At 38.8% G+C, this 19,170-nt stretch overlaps 1 long non-coding RNA gene and 1 pseudogene across 1 annotated transcript; both read left to right on the forward strand.

The window, feature by feature from the left end:
* Positions 1-216: 216 nt before the first annotated feature.
* Positions 217-7,393, forward strand: LOC141567813 (uncharacterized). The gene is made up of 4 exons (XR_012490652.1): positions 217-906; positions 4,900-4,992; positions 5,135-5,347; positions 7,097-7,393. It is a non-coding gene; the product is annotated as an uncharacterized LOC141567813 (long non-coding RNA).
* A 4,559-nt stretch (positions 7,394-11,952) lies between these two features.
* LOC109437406 (UDP-GalNAc:beta-1,3-N-acetylgalactosaminyltransferase 1) lies at positions 11,953-14,369 on the forward strand (annotated as a pseudogene).
* The last annotated feature ends 4,801 nt before the right edge of the window (positions 14,370-19,170 follow it).

Raw genomic sequence — 19,170 nt, forward strand, 5'->3', positions numbered from 1 at the left:
TGAAATTAAGTCAAAAAGGAGTTACAAGAGAGGGGACAACATTCTAACTCTCCAGGATCGGAACTGAGAAACTTGTATTTGGGGAAGCATACAAGAAAGCACAGAAAGATGAGAGTTTTTTGTTTAATTTCATAAAGTAAGTCAAATTCATGAGCATAACCTCGTTACAATATAGCATGGCTAAATACACAGTCAAACTGAGCAAAATATCTGGGATTTTAAACTATTATTCATTTAAATCAGAATGATTTTCCATCACTCAAAAGCCTGTACAAACTCTTAATATAAATGCTTGCTAACAGTTCATTAGGAAGTCATGTGCAAAAATGAGGTTGCAGGGGAGAGCATCTTCTCAGTGGAAATAAATTATGATAAAAGTACAAGTTTTAAATACTTTACAATCTCTTCAAAGTGACCTGGGTGGAGGCGTTCGGGTTTTGCTGTTTTCAGACTCAGCAGAAAGCCTTCAGGCCCTGGCCCTCCTCATGTTAAAATCAGACCCAAATTCAAGCAAATTGTTTCTTCTGATTTTCCTCCCTCATATTTGGAGTATAATGTCCCTTTGTCAGGCTCTGAACTTCGGAAGCTCAGCTTGCACACAGCTTTTAGTCCATGAACAAAGTGAAAAGACCTCTGCTGTTCATCGGGAGAGTCAGTGGTGTCGAGAATCTGGCGGCTCTTCAGAGCGCAGCCCGGGTGGGTGGGTGCAGTCTAAACATTAGGCTGTTTGCTTTCTGTTCTGGAACTGCTGAGCACAAAGGTAAACCGCTTAATCGTGTTTTCCTGTTCAGAATACTATGGGTAGCAGAATTTGATTAAAAGGCCTGTGGCCGGCAAGAAGACAAACATCTGATAAACGTGTATCCCAACAAATCACAAGGCTGCCTATCTGCTGCTCAACACAAGGTCGGTATCTCTCTACCTCAACTCTCTTGCAATCTTCTCTTATACTAAGGCCTAATTTTTGGCTTATTCTTAATTCAAAGTAGACAGACACCAGATAGCTCATAAGAAAGGAACAATAACCCCTTAATATTGACTTTCCTTACATTTGATTTATGCTATCATGTCAACGTTAACTTCATTTAATTTAATTGCTTTGGTTTACATACTCCTGAAAAACACAAAAGAGGAAGGTTGTTAGTGCATAAATGCCCCAGGGTTTGAAATGGAAGGAGCACTTTCCCCTCACTCTCTGTCCTATGATATTAGAAAATGTTTCCTGCGGGTAAGAGATGGGCATAGTCAGCCCATAAAATGAAGTGAGTAATTAGTTGGTTGTAAAACACCATGATGAACTTGAGCTGTACAGGATTTGCTGGCCTGGCCCTGCATATTTTCAGTGATCACGCCAGCTTTAAGGCTGATGTAACTGGGAGAAAGCACAATCGCTTCCCAGCATAATGTGTACCACGGGCTAATGCATGGAAGGGTGGAAGAATAAACCAGAATTAATCACCAAAGTGCAAATTTCGCTGCACTGATAAACAGATTAGAACTAGGAATTCTGATCTTCTCAGGGCTGGGTTTATTGAAAGGAAAGTAGAATGTGGGGTATAAGCAGACAAGAGAGGATGGGAGAAACATCTTAGTTAGCTTGGTTTCTGGAGTATAAAATGACTGATGAGTTTCACAGTGGGAGTACATTCTAGTTCCCAGGAAAGAGTCCCTAGGACCCCTTACTTTCCCTCTGATATGACAGTATAGAGTATTCGGCACGTTCCTTTATAAGCTGCTCATCTCCTTGTGCCCTGGGGCCGGGGCGACCTCATCGCACTACTCAGGGGTCACCATTCTTAGTGAAATGTGTGAAGTCTATGAATGCAAACCCTCAGGAGCCAACAACAAATGGAGCTCCTGACGCTCTGCAGTTGGTTCTGCAGCCCTGCTTTCCCTCTCCTTGAAGAAGCCTTAGAAAGCTAAATAAGGCCCAGGTGACCCAGATCTGCCCTTACTTTGCTTTGTTTCCCAGCAAAACCTTCAATTTTAGGGAACTGACATGATCAAGCATGGCTGGACCAAGATCCTCCTGAAAGACCCCGCTGGCTGCTTGTGGAGTGGGGAACAACAGGAGGGGAAGCAACTTTTTTATCTCCCCCCCCACCCCACCCCAAATTATCAGGAAGTCAAACAAGTTATCTTAATCATTCACTCTGACTTCCCCAGGGCCTTACAGATTCCAAAGTCTGGGAAGTAACTCAGGACATTGTGCTTTTCCCTCAAGGCAGTATATACATGGAGTCATATGAGAAATGTCATATTTAAAGTTTCAAGGAAAGATTCCACAACTTTATTCAGAAAACTGTTCCCAAAATTTTATAGTAATGACTCTGCTACATAAATTTCTCATGTTGTAGCTTAAGCCCATTTGTTTGGTCTTTTACTGTTCCAGCCTAGGTAATCTTTTATGTAAAAAATGTGGCAGTTTAAAAAAAAAAATACAAAAAAAACAAGATAATTTATTTTTATAGAGATGAGGACTGACTTTCAAACCCTCTTAGGAATCTGTACGTTTATTCCCAATGAAGTGGTCCAGTGCTCAATACATAGTAGGCATTCCTTAACTTTTTTTTTTTTAAATGAACGAATGGATTATTCAAACATTAAAAAAAAAAACTTCTTGGGAGGTCTTTCCCCCTAAAGTGGTAGAAGTAGGAAGAATTGGTTGAAGCTACAAAGAGCCATCTTGGATCTAAACTATTCAGAAGTTCCCACAGCTGGACTAGCCTGCACTGGGGAATGAGTTCCACGTCACTGGGGATATTCAAGGAGGACAACCAGAATATTTTAAGAGGTATCTGGGAACTGGAAGGGTGATTGGGCTACTCAATCTTCAGAGTACGTGACTAGAGTACAAGGCCAATTATAACTGTCTTTAAGAGATGTAATCAAGTTTCTCTGGGTCTTCGGAGAAGGGAGCAATCCCAACCAGGTAGGGTTGTGTTTCTCAACCTTGGCTGCATGTTGTAACATCTGAACTTTTACAAATGCAGAAGCCTGAATTCCATCCCCAGAGGCTCCAATTTAAATGATCTGGGGTGCAGGCTGGGCAAAAATATTTGTAACAGGTCCCCAACTGTAGCCAAATATAAGAAGCACTGAATTGGAAGAAATTGGGGAAACTTCATTTAAGAAGGAGAAATTATGCCTGAGCCTGAAAGACTGGACAAGATTTGAACAGAGAGAAAGAGAGACATTCTTGTCATAGCCTGGTATGTTTGATAAATACATATTATAGAACATCCATAAATGAACCCCAAAATAAAATTAATTTACTGATTTTTGTTACAGTTTAGGGACATTTGTTCTTAGATATACATCCCAATTTATTCCATGCATTCAATAAATATTTCCCATATATTTGTGACTCACAGACACTTTTGTCCTTGTTCTAGTGATGTGTAGAGTAGAAGGGGTTACACAAAAGGGTGGGTGGCTGATCTTTAAAAAAGAAAAAGTTCAATTCAATTATAAGGGTTAGTAAAAATCTTTTCAAAGGACCCAACATAGATGACATTCAAATTTTGACACTTTAAAGTATTAATCGCTACAGAAGTTTCTTTATTTTTTAATCAATTTAATAATGTAAATTAAGTCCACCAAATCAAGCACTCAATAATCAGTCACTGTATCCAGTCTGGTTTTATACCCATTTGCTCTTGTCTGAAAGATGGGCTAAATCAAATATTTTTCTCCCAACTTTCCATGTATATAGTGTCTGCTTACTAACACATTATAATTAGGGAGAGAATGGGTGATAAAGCAAACTGCATTAGCCATTAGAAGAGTTATGCTACATGGAAGTAATCATTCTTTGTAAAAAAAAAAAAAAAAAATCATTGCACAAGAGTTGCAAAATATTCTTTTCAAATGATAGCTAATAAGTCAAATGAGCATGATTAATGTCAGTACAGGGAAATTTGCAGTGGTGCTTTTGGTTGCAATATTTTTCTTGTCTGCATAAATCTGCCGAAAAGGGATTGTAGAGAAAATGGAAGCTATATATATTCAGGAACTAAGTCCAATTCTAAACATAGTGCTGTTTCCACACATGAAATAGAATAAATGCCCACTCTGGTAAAGTTTACTGGAAAATGGAAAACTCATGCATTTCCATTTAAGGCAGTTGGGATGGCCACAGAAGTTGAAGCACAAGCTGTGGGTACCCCACCCTCACAGCCTCTGGGCCCACCCCTGAGTTTACCTGCAGCCTTGGTGAAAGGATCCTATCTGTGCCCCTGTCCTCTGCTTTCCTGCCTGAGAGCTTTCTCTAGCACTAAAAGCCTGCTAGGAGGGAATCTGGAAAATTCCAGGAATGTAATGCTCCCAGGGTAATTTTCAAACAATGAGGACAAGAATCAATGGATAAACATCTCAGCTTTCCCGTCCTTCAGTGGGACAGTTCTGAAGCATATTCTACAAAGTTTCTCAAAAAATCCCCAACAGGACTGAGCCTAATTGCCTGTAGCAATTACCCACATCTTAATGCATCCTTTATTGTGTATTTTTCCCCTTCCTTCTACCTCTTTACTTCACTTTGGCTTCCTGAAATCACCTATCAAATAAGCTGCCTGCAACTAGCTCTTTATTATAGGGTCTACTTTACTTTTGAAGAATCAAACTAGGAACAGAGCATCTAATCTTTCATTATCTTTCTAGTTTGGCCAGGGAAATAACGATGCTTTGAGAATATGCCTTGCACACACATAGCAGTTGCTCAATAAATGATGGATGGATCAATGGATAGATAGATGAGTGGATGGACAGATAAACGAGAGTCTGTTACTGGGGACAATAGATAAAATAATAAGATTAATATTGGAACCATGGGAAATAATAATACTTGAGGAAAAGCAAGAAACAGGAGTTGAAGGAGACTGAATTGTTCCCATTGGTCAGATTCTAGGATCCAATTGAGTGATTCTGATGGAAGAGCCACGCCCATATAGGAATGAAAAGGAGGTATTTTATGGAGAACAAGCAGTTCAAAAGGTACTCTCTTTGAATGCTCAAACGGTGTTTAACTGTATAGACACTGATGATTCAAGTTCATATATTATGCTGTTTACTGTAATACTTCTTTGCATCAAAATCTTAACAATTTCAGTTCAATGTATTACTTTTTAATCTCCAGGTTAGAATTCTGATTTCCAGAGAGATGATGTAAAAAATATCAAGCAAGGATAGTATAGAAGCCGAGGGAAGAAAGAGTATCAGAAGGTCAACCTGGTTAAGTGTGCCCCATGCCACTAATGGGCCTCATGTGATCTTGACTGAGAAGTCCTTAACCCAGCCACTGAGTCCAGGCTAAGATGGCTTCAGCACCCAGTGGCAAAGGCTCATGGAGGTAATGCTCAAACAATTGGCAGCCTACTACCTACTACTTACTTCAAGCACAAGGAAAGAGGAACTCTTCTGTTAGAGGCTCATTCTCAGACATATAGAAATGGACTGAGGGGCGTGGTATATGTCAAGGAATGGTCTTAACTGCATAATCCTGTCACTAACTCAGTTTTGAAGGTCAGCTAATCTTAGGGGATACACCACCCAATCGAGCACCAGAGGACTGTTCTGAGCCTGCCTTGGACATGGCCCTTTGCATACCGTGGTGGTCTAATCAAACCCAACCATGGATGCCCTCATCAGAAAAAACTAGCTTTTCAAGCAGATTATGATCTGTGTTAAGTATTCACTTAAGAAGAGTTTCTGTATTGGAGATAGAGATAACTATACGGAATTTGATTAAAATTGTTACAAATAAGTAGCATCGTTCTACTCCATCAGAAAAGGATCAAATATTTAAAAGCCTTTGGGGTTCAGAGAGACATTGATTTGAAAGTTACATTTTTGCTTCTTTTTTAAAAAACAAAACTCTGTTACATAGGTCATGAAGAACAGAAAGACAATGAATTAGCCCAGCCTCATGTTTTGACCACCAGTTAAAGAGTTTCCAATCCCATTTGGCAGCTCAGGCTGAGTACATGGAATTCATAGCAGTCTATCCCCTTCCAAAAGGAAAAAGAGAAACAAATTAGTGGGTTAATCCTTGCTGTCTGATGAACTCCCACCGTCCGAATCACATGCTGTTAAACAAACAGGTTTAAAGACTCTGTTTGCAAAAAGTATGTTGGTTATCATACAAACTTTCCCCACCCAAACCCTCTATTTATGTCATCTTGTAGAACAGACAGTTGGGAAACTATTAGGGTTTGCGCCTGGTTAGGAAGAATGGGTTGTCATAGTTACTGTTTATAAATATTGGCTCTAGACCAATTCCAATGTTGATCATAGTTAGGAAACATCTTTCTGGTTAGATGGCCAGAGAATCAAAGTTACATACTCTGAGCTGTCACACAAGAATAACAAAGGTTTAAAAGTTTCTGAAATTCAAAAATCTAATTTTATTTAAAAAGATGATTTAAAACAATTTTTGATTATATATATATAAAATACACATAAACATCTTTAAAGCATAGTCTAAAAGTATTAGGGAAGAAATCCCAAATCAAAGTTGTTACTTAAATGTCCCCTCCCTGCCTATATACTTTCTTCCCCCAAACACTTCCTCGTATTAACAAATATAACTTTAATTATGACTATAACAATAAACTAAGGTTATATAGGACTAGTAATATCAGACTGCTTACACATTATTTTGAGATAAGATTTTTCAAATTTATATAGAAATATTTCTGGGAATGAAGGAGAACATTAGAAGTTTAATTTGGGGTCAGGGAAGGTACATTTTCAATACAGCAAAGAAGCTACAGTATAATCTCATGAAAAGGAGAGGCCTCCCTCTCACAAGAGCAAACAGTTTCTGTTCAGCCACATCTCTCCATGCTGAACTTGTTAATTCTAAACTCAAAAACTGATATCCAAACTCAAAAGTCTGGATATAACAGGTGCTCAGTACATATTTGTGGAATGAATGAACAACTAAATGTTGATCTGACCACATAGACTGGCTTAAAAGCAGAAAAACAACAACAGGTATATCAATATTTCATTCTTCACTTTCAGTGGAACAATGACAGAAATTGGGAGGCATTAGATTCTGGAAGTTGAATAATAAATAAAAATATTCTCGTTTAAGATTTGGCAAGTTTGGCCGGCCTGGTGGCTCAGGTGGTTGGAGCTCCGTGCTCCTAACTCCGAAGACTGCCGGTTGGATTCCCACATGGGCCAGTGGGCTCTCAACCACAAGGTTGCCGGTTCGACTCCTGCAAGGGATGGTGGGCTGTGCCCCCTGCAACTAACAACAGCAACTGGACCTGGAGCTAAGCTGCACCCTCCACAACTAAGACTTGAAAGGACAACAACTTGACTTGGAAAAAAGTCCTGGAAGTACGCGCTATTCCCCAATAAAGTCCTGTTCCCCTTCCCCAATAAAATCTTAAAAAAAAAAAAAAAAAAAAAAATCCCATTTAAAAAAAAAAAAAAAAAAGATTTGGCAAGTTTGCTGTTTTCTTCATCCCAGTATTAGGCAGAAGTCCAGTCACCAGTGGTAACCTGTCAAAATTATCTTACAATAAATCAAGTGCAGAAACTACACTAGGAAAAAACAGGTTCATATTCCACATTCATGGTAATGAGGAGAGATAAGTAGAAGACACATTGGTAAAGTGAACAGAAAAGGAGGTTTAAATCCAATAGCCTGGCTTCAAATTCTACCTGCCTCCTGAGCAGCTATGTGTTTGTATAGACTCTGAGAGCTTAGTTGCTTCATCTGTAAAATGGAGTTAATATTTACTTTCCAGGGCTGGGTGAGATGCAAATGATGTGTGTGATAAGTGCTTCATAGGCTAAAATAAAACAAAACCAGAAATTCCAGAGTGAATTTTGCTCCTCAATGCCAACTGTATTAGTTTGCTCAGACTGCCGTCAAAAACAAAAATAACACAGACTAGGTGGCTTAAATAACAGAAATGTATTATCTCATAATTCTGGAGGCTGCAAGATTAAGATCAAGATGCCAGCAGGTTTGGTTTCTCCTGAGGCCAATCTCCTTGCCTTGAAGATGGTCCATCACCTCCTCTCTGTTTCCTCACATGGTTGTTCCCCTGTGCACGTTCACCCCTGGTATCTCTCTATGTGCCCAAATTTCTTCTTCTTATAAGGACATTAGTCATATTAGATTAGGGCTCACCCTAAGGGTCTCATTTTAACTTAATCACATCTTTAATGGCCTTATCTCCAAATACAGTCACCTTCTGAGGTACTGGGAGTTAGGGCTTCAATGTATCCTTTTGAGGGGAACAGAATTCAGCCCATAACACAAACTAAATGTAAATTTTAATATAAAAATGTGGTGAGAGAATGAGATATTGAAACAATGCTGAAGGCTGATCTGCTGACTAATTAGCAGAATGCCAGAGCTAAATTATAGCATTTGGAGAGAACGATATATTATAATTGTTAAGAAAACAAGTCCATTACCAAATAACACATTTATTTACACCAATGGCCTCACAACATTAACAGCTAAATGGAGTAGCTAATGGACTTTAGATCATAAGAAATGATTTCTATAGCTGCTCTTTTCCTTGGCAGCCAGAACACAATTTTTCAATTTAATAGGACTCAGTGAAAAAAGTATCACTGCTTCCTTATATTGCTAAATTTTCTATGCCCAATTCCCAACCCCCACCCTGAATTGTTAAACTTTTCCAAGTTATTTTAGATAACTATCAAATACTTGAATGGCATTATGTTAACTGTCATGATAGATTATAATAAATGCAGATAATGTTTACTGAAAGCTTACCACATCCCAGGCATTATGCTATGTGTTACATATATATTATCTTGTTTTATCCTCATACAATCCAATAATGTATATATTGTTCTTATCCCAACTTTAATGTAGAGATGCTGAGGCTCAGGTGACTTACCCATTTGGTCAATAACCCTGAACCACATTAAGTGAAGGTGCAAAACAGATATAGGTATTCTTACTGCCTTGGCAGAGTAAAGCAAGAGGAACCTATGTGCATGTAGTCAGTATGCCTAAGACAAACAAGCTAGCTGCATTGCAGCAGAGAACCTAAGGAAGGTACAGGAATTAGAGTTACCAGGCTCCTCTGAAGCAAGGGTGAGACATAGGGTTGAAAGCAGAAAGTTTGCTTGAAACTTTGTTTGCTTGAAACTACAGAGGGTGCCAAAGAAATGTATAAACATTTTAAGAAACAAAAACTGTATTAAAATTGTAATACTCAATATAAGCTGAGAATAAAAGATGAATACAAGTCACGTTTGACTTCTCCAATTACAAGAGATGGTCAAAGTGGTTACTGTCAGCGTCCAGACACTTCTGATTATGGCAAACTACTGCTTGAGCAATGTTGACCAAAGTGTCCACTTGTATACATTTGTTTGGCACCCCCGGTATTTATGAAAAGCACATACACGCCAGGGTCCTCCTTCCTTCATGCCCACTCAAGGACTGCAACCCACATTCTCCCAGAAAATAAGAAGATAGTCTCATAGAAGGTGACTCAGAAAAGCTTGGGACTCAGTGACCTGGGCACCGTGGAAGGTGAGGTAAGGCACCAGTCTGAGAACAGGGAGATTAGGTGAAAGCCTGCATATAAAACAATGACACCCTGTCTCCTTTTCCATCCAGTTCCCAGAGATCAACAGCCTTATTCCTGGCTCTGTATACTTATCCTTAATGAAGTACCCCAGAAAAGAGGCTCCTAGGTGAGAATGAGAGGTAAGAGAATTGAAAATTATCTAATAAGTTTGATCATGTGGGAAAAAATGTTGTAGGATGAGAGATAGCAACAGGTACAAAGAATAAAGTAATTATTCATTCCAGGATTTTAAAAAATTAACAAGAAAATAAATAATGTAAACACTGAATACTAATTTAATTTAAAAACGGTGATATAACTATGTTGGAAAGAAATGAGTCAGGAGAAAGAGGTGAAATAAAGCTAAATCCTTATCTACAATAATAGGAAATCAATGGATAATGTTTAGAATTGATGTCTCAAGAGATAGTTACAAAGTACATTATTTAGATACCTAGATATAAACAGCTCACAGTTAAAAGTGTTGCTCTTGGGAAACAGGGCAGGATGGAATGAGAGTAAGAGGAGGGGACTTCTATCTTTTAATGTAAGTCTTTCAGCACTATTTGACCCCTTTAGCTCTGTTTTTATCCCATGGATATACATTAAACATAATTTTTAAAAGATAATGGTATGAAGCAATCCCACTGCAGAAGGTAGGGGAATAAAGTGCTCATCTAAGTAACTGTGGAAATGAGAGGAACTATAAAGCTAAAGGTAAAATTAACTGTACTGTAAGCACTGTACTCTAGATGATAAAAAGTTTTTTTCCCACAGGAATATGAGTTAACAATGCTGCAACAGCAATAAATGTATACTGGAACTGTACACTTAAGTAAATGGATGGTGGGTTGCAGAAGGCAGGTTTCTCGTTGTCAGGGTGAGAAGTTACAGACTAGCAAGAGGACAAGGCTAGAATGTGATGAAGGATTAGAGCTGGAGACATCAGTATGAATTCATGTTTACCTTAATATAGATACATATGGTTGCATATAGCAATATTTACAGATATGTGTATACAAATGGGTTAGTATACAAACATATAGCTCATTGCTTTCAGCAGGGAGGCCCTAGAAGAAATGACACCCAGTAGTAACAAGCATACTTAGTGCCAGATCTTGGTTTTTAATGCCATTATCCAGTAAAAAGAACTAGGGCTCTGTGGAAAAATGCTGATACTAGAACTGGAACAGGAAATATGCAAGATAAGCCTAGAACATCTTGCAATGCTGGAAAGCAAGTTAGTGCACACACACACACACACACACACACATACACACACACACACACACACACACAAGGCAGTATATTAAAGGGACACAGGAACCAACTGAAAGAGCTCCCAATGGCCAAAGCTAGAATTTGAGGAACAATATAAAGCAGTATTAGATTACAACCCAAAGTATAGAGTAAATATCCATGTATCCATATTAATATAAATAAATTATTTAATAGATGGATAGATAATAGGGGAAATAGTCAAATGTCCTGTGCAGAAAAATTGCAAATGATTTATATAGGTACTGCACCCTAAAGGACATGGAGCATAACTCCCTACTCTTTAAGCGTGGGCTGCACATAGTGACTTCCTTCCAAAGAATACAGTATATAAAGGGAGGGAAAAAAACAACTTTAAAGTGAAGAAAACTAACAAACACTACCTGAACCAGTTTTTCATGGTCAACATCAATAGTGATGTCATGTTGTTGGTAGGTACCCTTGAAATGATGTGATGAGAGGGGCACTTTGCCTCTGAGGTCTTCCTCCCCAAAACACAGCATCACAGTCTAAACCTTATAAAAATATCAGACAAATTCCAATTGAAGGACAGTCTATAAAATACCTGATCATTACTCATTAAAACTGTAAAGGATATCAAAAACAAGGAAAGTCTAAAAAGCCATCACATCAAGAGGAGTCTAAGAGATGAGACTTCCAAATGTAGTGTGGAGAGGGCTCTGGTCAGCCATGGGGAGTGGCGGGCTGGGGATTTGCCACTGTCCTCATTGGAGCTGACTGCTGTGTCCAGGAAGTTCCCAGCAAATCTGTTTTCAATTAAAGCATGGAATACAGAAATCAACAAAGAACTTCAGCTAGTGCTTTAGTCTCATCTGAAATCCTACAGTTTTCCTAGTTTCTCTGGACCTGGCCATCCTGTTGCCTCTTCCCACAGGCTGCTCTGTCATGGTGCTCTCTCAGGCGTGCCTCCCCTGCCCCCCCCCCCCGCCCCCCGCAGTGCAGAGAAATTTCAAGCATAATTTTGGACTGCTCCTTACTACTGAATGTTCAACTGGTAAAACTGAACATCTTTCATTCACTCAGAAGAAATAAATCAAGAAGGAGGACCTGAGCCTCACATGCTTCTGAGATGCTATGGATGGCTCTGGCTCTCCGACCACCCTCCTAAGTAGGATGTCACTGAGGTCCCTCAAATGGAGCCTCCTGCTGCTGTCCATCTTGAGTCTCCTCCTGATGTGGCACCTCAGCCTGTGGCACGACGATGTGATAGAACATATAAACTGGATGTACTTCTATGAGTATGAGCCAATTGACAGACCATTTTGCTTCACACTTTGAGAGCATTCAAACTGCTCTCATAAAAACCCATTTCTTGTCATCCTGGTGATCTCACACCCCAGATATGAAAGGCAGACAGGCCTTTAGAGTTATTTGGGGTGGAAAAAAGTCTTGGGGGAGATATGAGGTTCTTACATATTTATTATTAGGCCAACAAGTTGAAAGGGAAGACAAAGTGTTGGCATTGTCTTTAGAAGATGAATACCTCCTATACGGTGACATAATATAATATGACAAGATTTTTTAGACACATATAATAACCTGACCTTTAAAACAATTATGGCATTCAGGTGGGTGACTCCCCACACCAAGTACATCATGAAGACAGACACTGATGTTTTCATCAATACTGGCACTTTAATGAAGTATCTTTTTTTTTTTTAATAATTGCGGTTTTTGCAATTATTTTAACCTTTTATTTATTAATTAATTTAATTAATTATTTTTTTTTAAATATTTTATTGGGGAAGGGGGACAGGACTTTATTGGGGAACAGTGACTTCCATGACTTTTTCCAAGTCAAGTTGTTGTCCTTTCAATCTTAGTTGTGGAGGGCGCAGCTCAGCTCCAGGTCCAGTTGCCGTTGCTAGTTGCAGGGGGCGCAACCCACCATCCCTTGGGGGAGTCGAACTGGCAACCTTGTGGTTGAGAGGACACGGTCCAACCAACTGAGCCATCCGGGAGCTCAGCGGCAGCTCAGCTCAAGGTGCCCTGTTCAATCTTAGTTGCAGGGGGCGCAGGCCACCACCCCTTGCAAGAGTCGAGGAATTGAACTTGCAACCTTGTGGTTGAGAGCCCACTGGCCCATATGGGAATCGAACCAGCAGCCTTTGGAGTTAGGAGCATGGAGCTCTAACCGCCTGAGCCACCGGGCCGGCCCCTAATGCAGTATCTTTTAAACTTAAACCACTCAGAGAAGTTTTTCACAGGTTATCCTCTAATTGGTAATTATTTTTACAGAGGATTTTACCAAAATACCCATGTTTCATACCAGGAGTATCTCTTCAAGGTGTTTCCTCTCTACTGCAGTGGATTGGATTATATATGATGTGTGATCAAACAACATGGTGATTGTTTAAATAAAAAAAATATATTATTACAGTAAAAGACACATTGCCATTAATCCCTCTAAAAATACTCCCCCTCACTTTGAACACACTTATCCTGGTGTTTCTGCCACCTTCTCAAGCAGTTCTGAAAGTCTTCCTTTGTGAGTATCTTTAGTTGTGCTGTCATGGCTGCCTCCATGTCCTCAAACATTTTGACTTTGGGGAAGAGCCAGAAGTCACAGGTTGCCAGATCTGGTGACTAAGGTGGATGAGGGTACATCATAATATTTTTATTTGACAGAAATTGCTGTATACCAGAATGGGCACTAGAAGCCATGTGTGACATGGAGCGTTGTCATGATGGAGGATGAAGTACAGCACACTTTAAAACACACTTTCTCTCAACAATAGTTCACACCTGACTGACTCCACCAAAAAAGTTGAAACGTGTCACACACTTTTACTAAGGTTCAACGTGCAGCTTCCCGTATTGAAGATCCCTGCCTTTTCCGTTGGATGGCACTGGACAGCAGCATTCATCATATTTTCTGATCATGTTGGAAAGGCTCTGTGTCACACATCACTTCTGGTACAGCAATTTCTGTCAAATAAAAACATTATGGTGTGTCCTCATCCACCTTCTTCACAGGATCTGGCACCGAGTGACTTCTGGCTTTTCCCCAAAGTCAAAATGATTCAGGACATTGAAGCAGCCACCATAATACAACTAAAGACACGCACATAAGAGGACTTCCAGAACTGCTTCAGAAAGTGGCAATAATGATGGGATAAGCGTGTTCGAAGTGAGGGGGAGTATTTTGAAGGGAATTAATAGCAATATGTTTTTTATTGTAATAAATTTCTTTTATTTAAATAGTCACCATATTTTTTTATCACACCTCATAATGTCCAGAGACTTGGTGCCAAAATCTTATGAAATGATAAGCCACGTAAAACCCATCAGATTTGAAGATATTTATGTTGGGGTGTGTTTGAATTTATTAAAAGTAGACATTCATATTCCAGAAGACACAATCCTTTTCTTTTTATAAAGGATCCATTTGGATGTCTGTCAACTCACACATGTGATTGCAGCCATGGCTTTTCTTCCAAGGAAATTAGCACATTTTGGCAGTTTATGTTAGGAAACACCACATGCCATTATTAATTTGACATTCTACTAAAAACCTAGAGGACAGGATACTTTGTAGAAAGTACTGGAGTTGGTACTGTAAAATCTCATGAAGAACTCGTGGGAAGGTCACTGTACTGGCTTACCCTGAACTGAAACTCACGAAGAACCCATAGACTAGAGACCGCAGGGTTGTACTTTACTTGTGAAATATTCTGACAGAAATCAAATCAGGCCCTTTAAAGATGATATTCAGAGGAATTAACATCTTATAAAGGAATCGGAGGGTTTTGTTAATAATAGGAACAAACAATTTGAACATGTCATTCTTTAGACTAGAACTTCTTAGAAGGGTTTATTGAATTATAAGCTCATTAGTCCATAACAACAAAGCAGTGTGGCGCTATCTCTATTTATTGAACAGTCTAGTCAGTTAAGGGTTTTGTGTATCTCTTACATGGATTAACAATTTTAAAAAATATATGGTCCTGTGCAAACAAACAAACAAACAAAAAACCTAAACTAGAGTTATACTAAAAAAATTTCATCTGATTTCATCTGTTTTTGGTCATTCAGAGGGTACTTCAAGATGTTGCAGTATTTCAGAGTTATCAATTATTATTTAATATTACTTAGAACTCTCCGGGTGTTTGAATGTGATGGTTGTTTCAATATTGTATAAACAGAATAGTGAATCACCCTTTATATTTGAACTTTTTTCCAGTTACTTCACTGATGAGTTTATTATTGATAGCTCCATTAATGCAAAGTCAATGGTCATTATTGCATATCAGTAATCTCTGACTTTGATAAATATTTTGTCATGGTAATATAATAGAGAAGAATTAAAGAAAGGTCTGAATTATTGTCTTGTTTGTAAAAATGTTCATACTCTCCAATGTTCATAGATGTCACTTCATCATCTCATTTTCCACCTGGGAATTAGAAATAATATAGAATGCCAGGAGTATGTTTCCTTTTAGAAAGGACTCTAAAGTCAAAAAAGAAAGGAGAGAGAGAATCAGAATATAATGAAACAAGTGTCATATTCCAGTACTTGAGTTGGAAAGAGAAGACGAAAGATTGGAGTTACATTATTAATCTGCTCCACGTATTTTCTCATTAACAATCAGTTTGAGAATAAAGAGGAAAAAAACAAACAAAAAATAATAAAATAAATGTAGTGTGGATTCCTGGATCAGATCTTAGAACAGAAAAGGGGTATTAGGGAAAAACTGAAGAAATCTAAATAATGCATAGATCAATACTGACTGATCAACTGTGACAAATGTACCACACTAATGTAAAATGCTAATAATAGGGAAACTGGCTGTAGGCTATATGGGAAGTGCACACTATTTTCATAATAATTCTGAAAATTTAAAACTGTTCTGAAATTTTAAACAGCTTACTTTAAAAAAAGATAATGGTCATAAATTTCCATAATTTCTGCTCCAATTCTCCATTTTAAACTCACAAGTTTCTAAAACTCTTGGGAGAAATGAAGTGGTGTAAGGGAGAATATTCTTTGGTTTATTTCACATCCATGATCCCTTTGAATTCTAGGACTTTCTGAGCTGTAGGCAACAACCTTCACTATGTTTTCAACATGCTGTGTACCATCATGACATATAAATGGGCACTAGAAGATCGAGTCTGTATTAAGATATTTTATCAGCAAACAACAACCAATTTTGGCCAGCTGGGACAAAATAAAGGGCTTTATTGGAAATATATGGGGCAGCTCATGGAATCCAGTGAGCTGCTGCATGTCTTTCCAATAAAGAGCTACCCAATGAGGCTTCATAAAGGATGGGAAGCAGGCAGCTAAAGGCAGGCATGAGGATTTCCTGCCTTCTCTTCAGAGAGCTCCGTTGAGAGCAATCAGCTCTAGCACTTTTCCATTCTTGAGGGACTCTGTTCAAAGCTCAAACTCTCAGCACAGAGACAGAAAGCTTGGGTGTCCTCATTTGAATCATGTGACCACCTCCAGGCAGAATAGAGCAGAATAACTTAGTTGTACGCTACTTAGCCTGTGACAAAATGGGAGAGTAAGTTCACCCTAGTAACTAAGGTGTTATTTGCAGAAGAGGAAGCAGACGCTGGACAAGCTAAAACATCAGCTGTCAACATAGCTGTCCCTTCAAGGAACTTACAGTCAATCCAAAGGGAAGGTTGAGACAAGCAAGATATTTGGACCCAAGCATCCAGAAATAGAGGACTGAGGTGGCAAGTTACAAAGCAGAGAAGTGGGAACCTCAAGAACGAATCTTCAAGACCTGTCCTCAATAGTATGAGCTCCACAATGGAGGACAATTGAGTTCCTCAGGGAGAGGAGCAGTCAATGAGAAATAAGTATGGAGAAACTCAAATGACACAATGCATTAATGAAGAGAGTAGTCCATTTGGTCTTCGTGGATGGTGTGTTTTTTTCTTATTTCTTCTTTGGCAAATCTTATTTTTAGAGTACTTTTTTTTTTTTTTTTTAGAATATGCACAAATCCATGAACAAAAAACAAAAAAAAAATGCATTCAGTTGTAGGCATGCTTCCAATGATTAGCTATAGTTCCCCTGGTGTTCAGCATTGCTGCTGCAGACTTCTAGGTATACATCATGCATGCTCCTAGAAGAGGAAGGTATAGACACTTCAGGGAGACTGTCTCCACAGGACAGATACTGAAAAAGAGCCTTCTTAAGGCCCCAACTCTTTAAAAAAAAAGTAGGCCCTTGCAGTGGCAGGATGGAAAGAGCTTTTGCAGGCATCAGTTGTCACTGAGAACGTGAGTGCTAAGGACCACTCAGTAGTTCCCTGGCTCTCTAGTGCCTCTCCTCTTTCATGTCAAGTGAGGCAGGCAAAGCAGATAACACAAGAAACCACCATCCTGTGTCACAATCCATCATTTCTTATAACTTAGAAGATTTCCTTCTGATTATTCCATCAGTGATTTCAATGCCAAAGAGCCAACTGCAGTAAGTACTTTTTCCCATTTTTGATGGCACAATGGGCCATAACTGGCAGAAATGCATGCCACAAGTCAGTCTCTAACCTACGATTTAGGTTTACATCAACAAATTCCTTCAAACTGCCAAGTGTTAGTCTATCCAAGCAATCGCCTTATTCCTGGCATATTAGCGTGCCACTTCCTGTTCTACATACTGGGGACCATGTATGGCAGTTGGAGTCAGCAAACCCAGTTTGAAATTAGCTGGTGGAACGGTGGAATTCTGACAAAAAATTCCTCACTATAATTTTAAGATAAATCATCCCAAAATGACACATCAGGACCAGGGCTATATTCTCCTCACTGAAAACTAAGAAGTTTAATGGAAAGGAAAATACCCAAGCTTCAGGGAAAATTACTATTAAGAATACTGTATTTCAGATTTCTGAGCACAGATCAATTGTATTTCCTAAATCTGTTCAAAGGATAGATATGAAAACCTCACAGTGTTCATATCTATTAAGTTCCTACCACCAATACTTGCTAAAAGTGCCACAGGAGGATTCCCACAGCTCTGCACAGGGCCTTGTTCTTGTCCTTTCACAATCTTGCTAACATTGCTATAAATGCCTCTGTGATGGAGGCATTCAAGGAATGAATCAAAACTATTTTTTTATCATATCTAGGTTGTTGTAACTGTCGCTGCCTTTGTATATCTGTAAAGTCCTTGGGATGATGTCTCCTTTCAAAAAACGAATCAAAACAAAAAACAAAAACCTCAAGCCCAAAGAGAGGTGAAGTTTCCTTATGACATAAAGGTACTCAATAAATGTTCATAAAATTAATTTATAAATGAAAGTATAAGTAGTGCTCATATAATTTGTCTATTGAAAAACAACTAACTTTGTTTTGGCTATGTACCCCAAATTACCACCACTATCCCCCAACACACACGTGGCACAATAACGTAGAAAAGCTTGAACACAATGAGTGGACAGGAATTATTCTCTGTAAAAGTCATTTATAAACCACTTGTAAACCTAACATGTGATTAGGAAACATAATTTTGCAATTTCTTTTCAGTTGTGTTTCAGGGAATCATGTGGGTATATAAACAGCAAAGTAATAGTTGAGAAGTAAATGACCATAATACTGTTTCTTTTTTTGTAAAACTTTCAGCAATCAGCAAGACTTTGGACTGATAACAATAATTTATAAATAGCTAGACAACCGAAACAACTTCCCTAAATTGCCTCTTTGAAATTTCAGCTGGTGAGGAATTCTCCTGAGAGATGAGAAATAGAACATCTACAAAATACAAACAATTTACTCTCTATCCCGAAATCACAACTTGGAGTCTTGGCTAGAAAAGGAATGGGAAAGTATCATCCCATAAAGCTTGAAAGCTTCTAATGGATGGTGTTCCAAAACACTGAACTGAGAGAGGAGAGTCTAATCTATTAACTTTATCTTCAAACACCTCACACACGCCCCTTCCCTTGCAAGAGCAGGGTTACCGCAAAGCTCCCTGCCCCTTATTTTTATTTGGAATCGACTGCCCACCACCTTGTGCTGGGGAAGCACGTGGAGTTCACAACGTGAGAGCAGACAGATATATGCTTTCCTGGAAACATCATAAGGATGCTGTGATTGGATCAGCAAGACTTCGGGAGCAAAAAGCAAGGGACCATATGTGTTCTGTGGACAGCCGCCCACATACATGTAAGGTCATCTGGCGCTCCATGTGGTGCCTGACTGCCTCGCTCAATGCTTCCGCATATTTAGTAGAATCAAAGGGTTTAATACAGAAGCCTCTTCATATCAAAGAGTAACGGTTCTTTTTCCCTAAGCTTATCATTTCTGAAGCCTCTCATTTCTAAGAGAAGTAGGGTAT

This window comes from Rhinolophus sinicus, linkage group LG12 (genome assembly GCF_036562045.2).
Source record: "Rhinolophus sinicus isolate RSC01 linkage group LG12, ASM3656204v1, whole genome shotgun sequence".
NCBI classification, from domain to species: domain Eukaryota; kingdom Metazoa; phylum Chordata; class Mammalia; order Chiroptera; family Rhinolophidae; genus Rhinolophus; species Rhinolophus sinicus.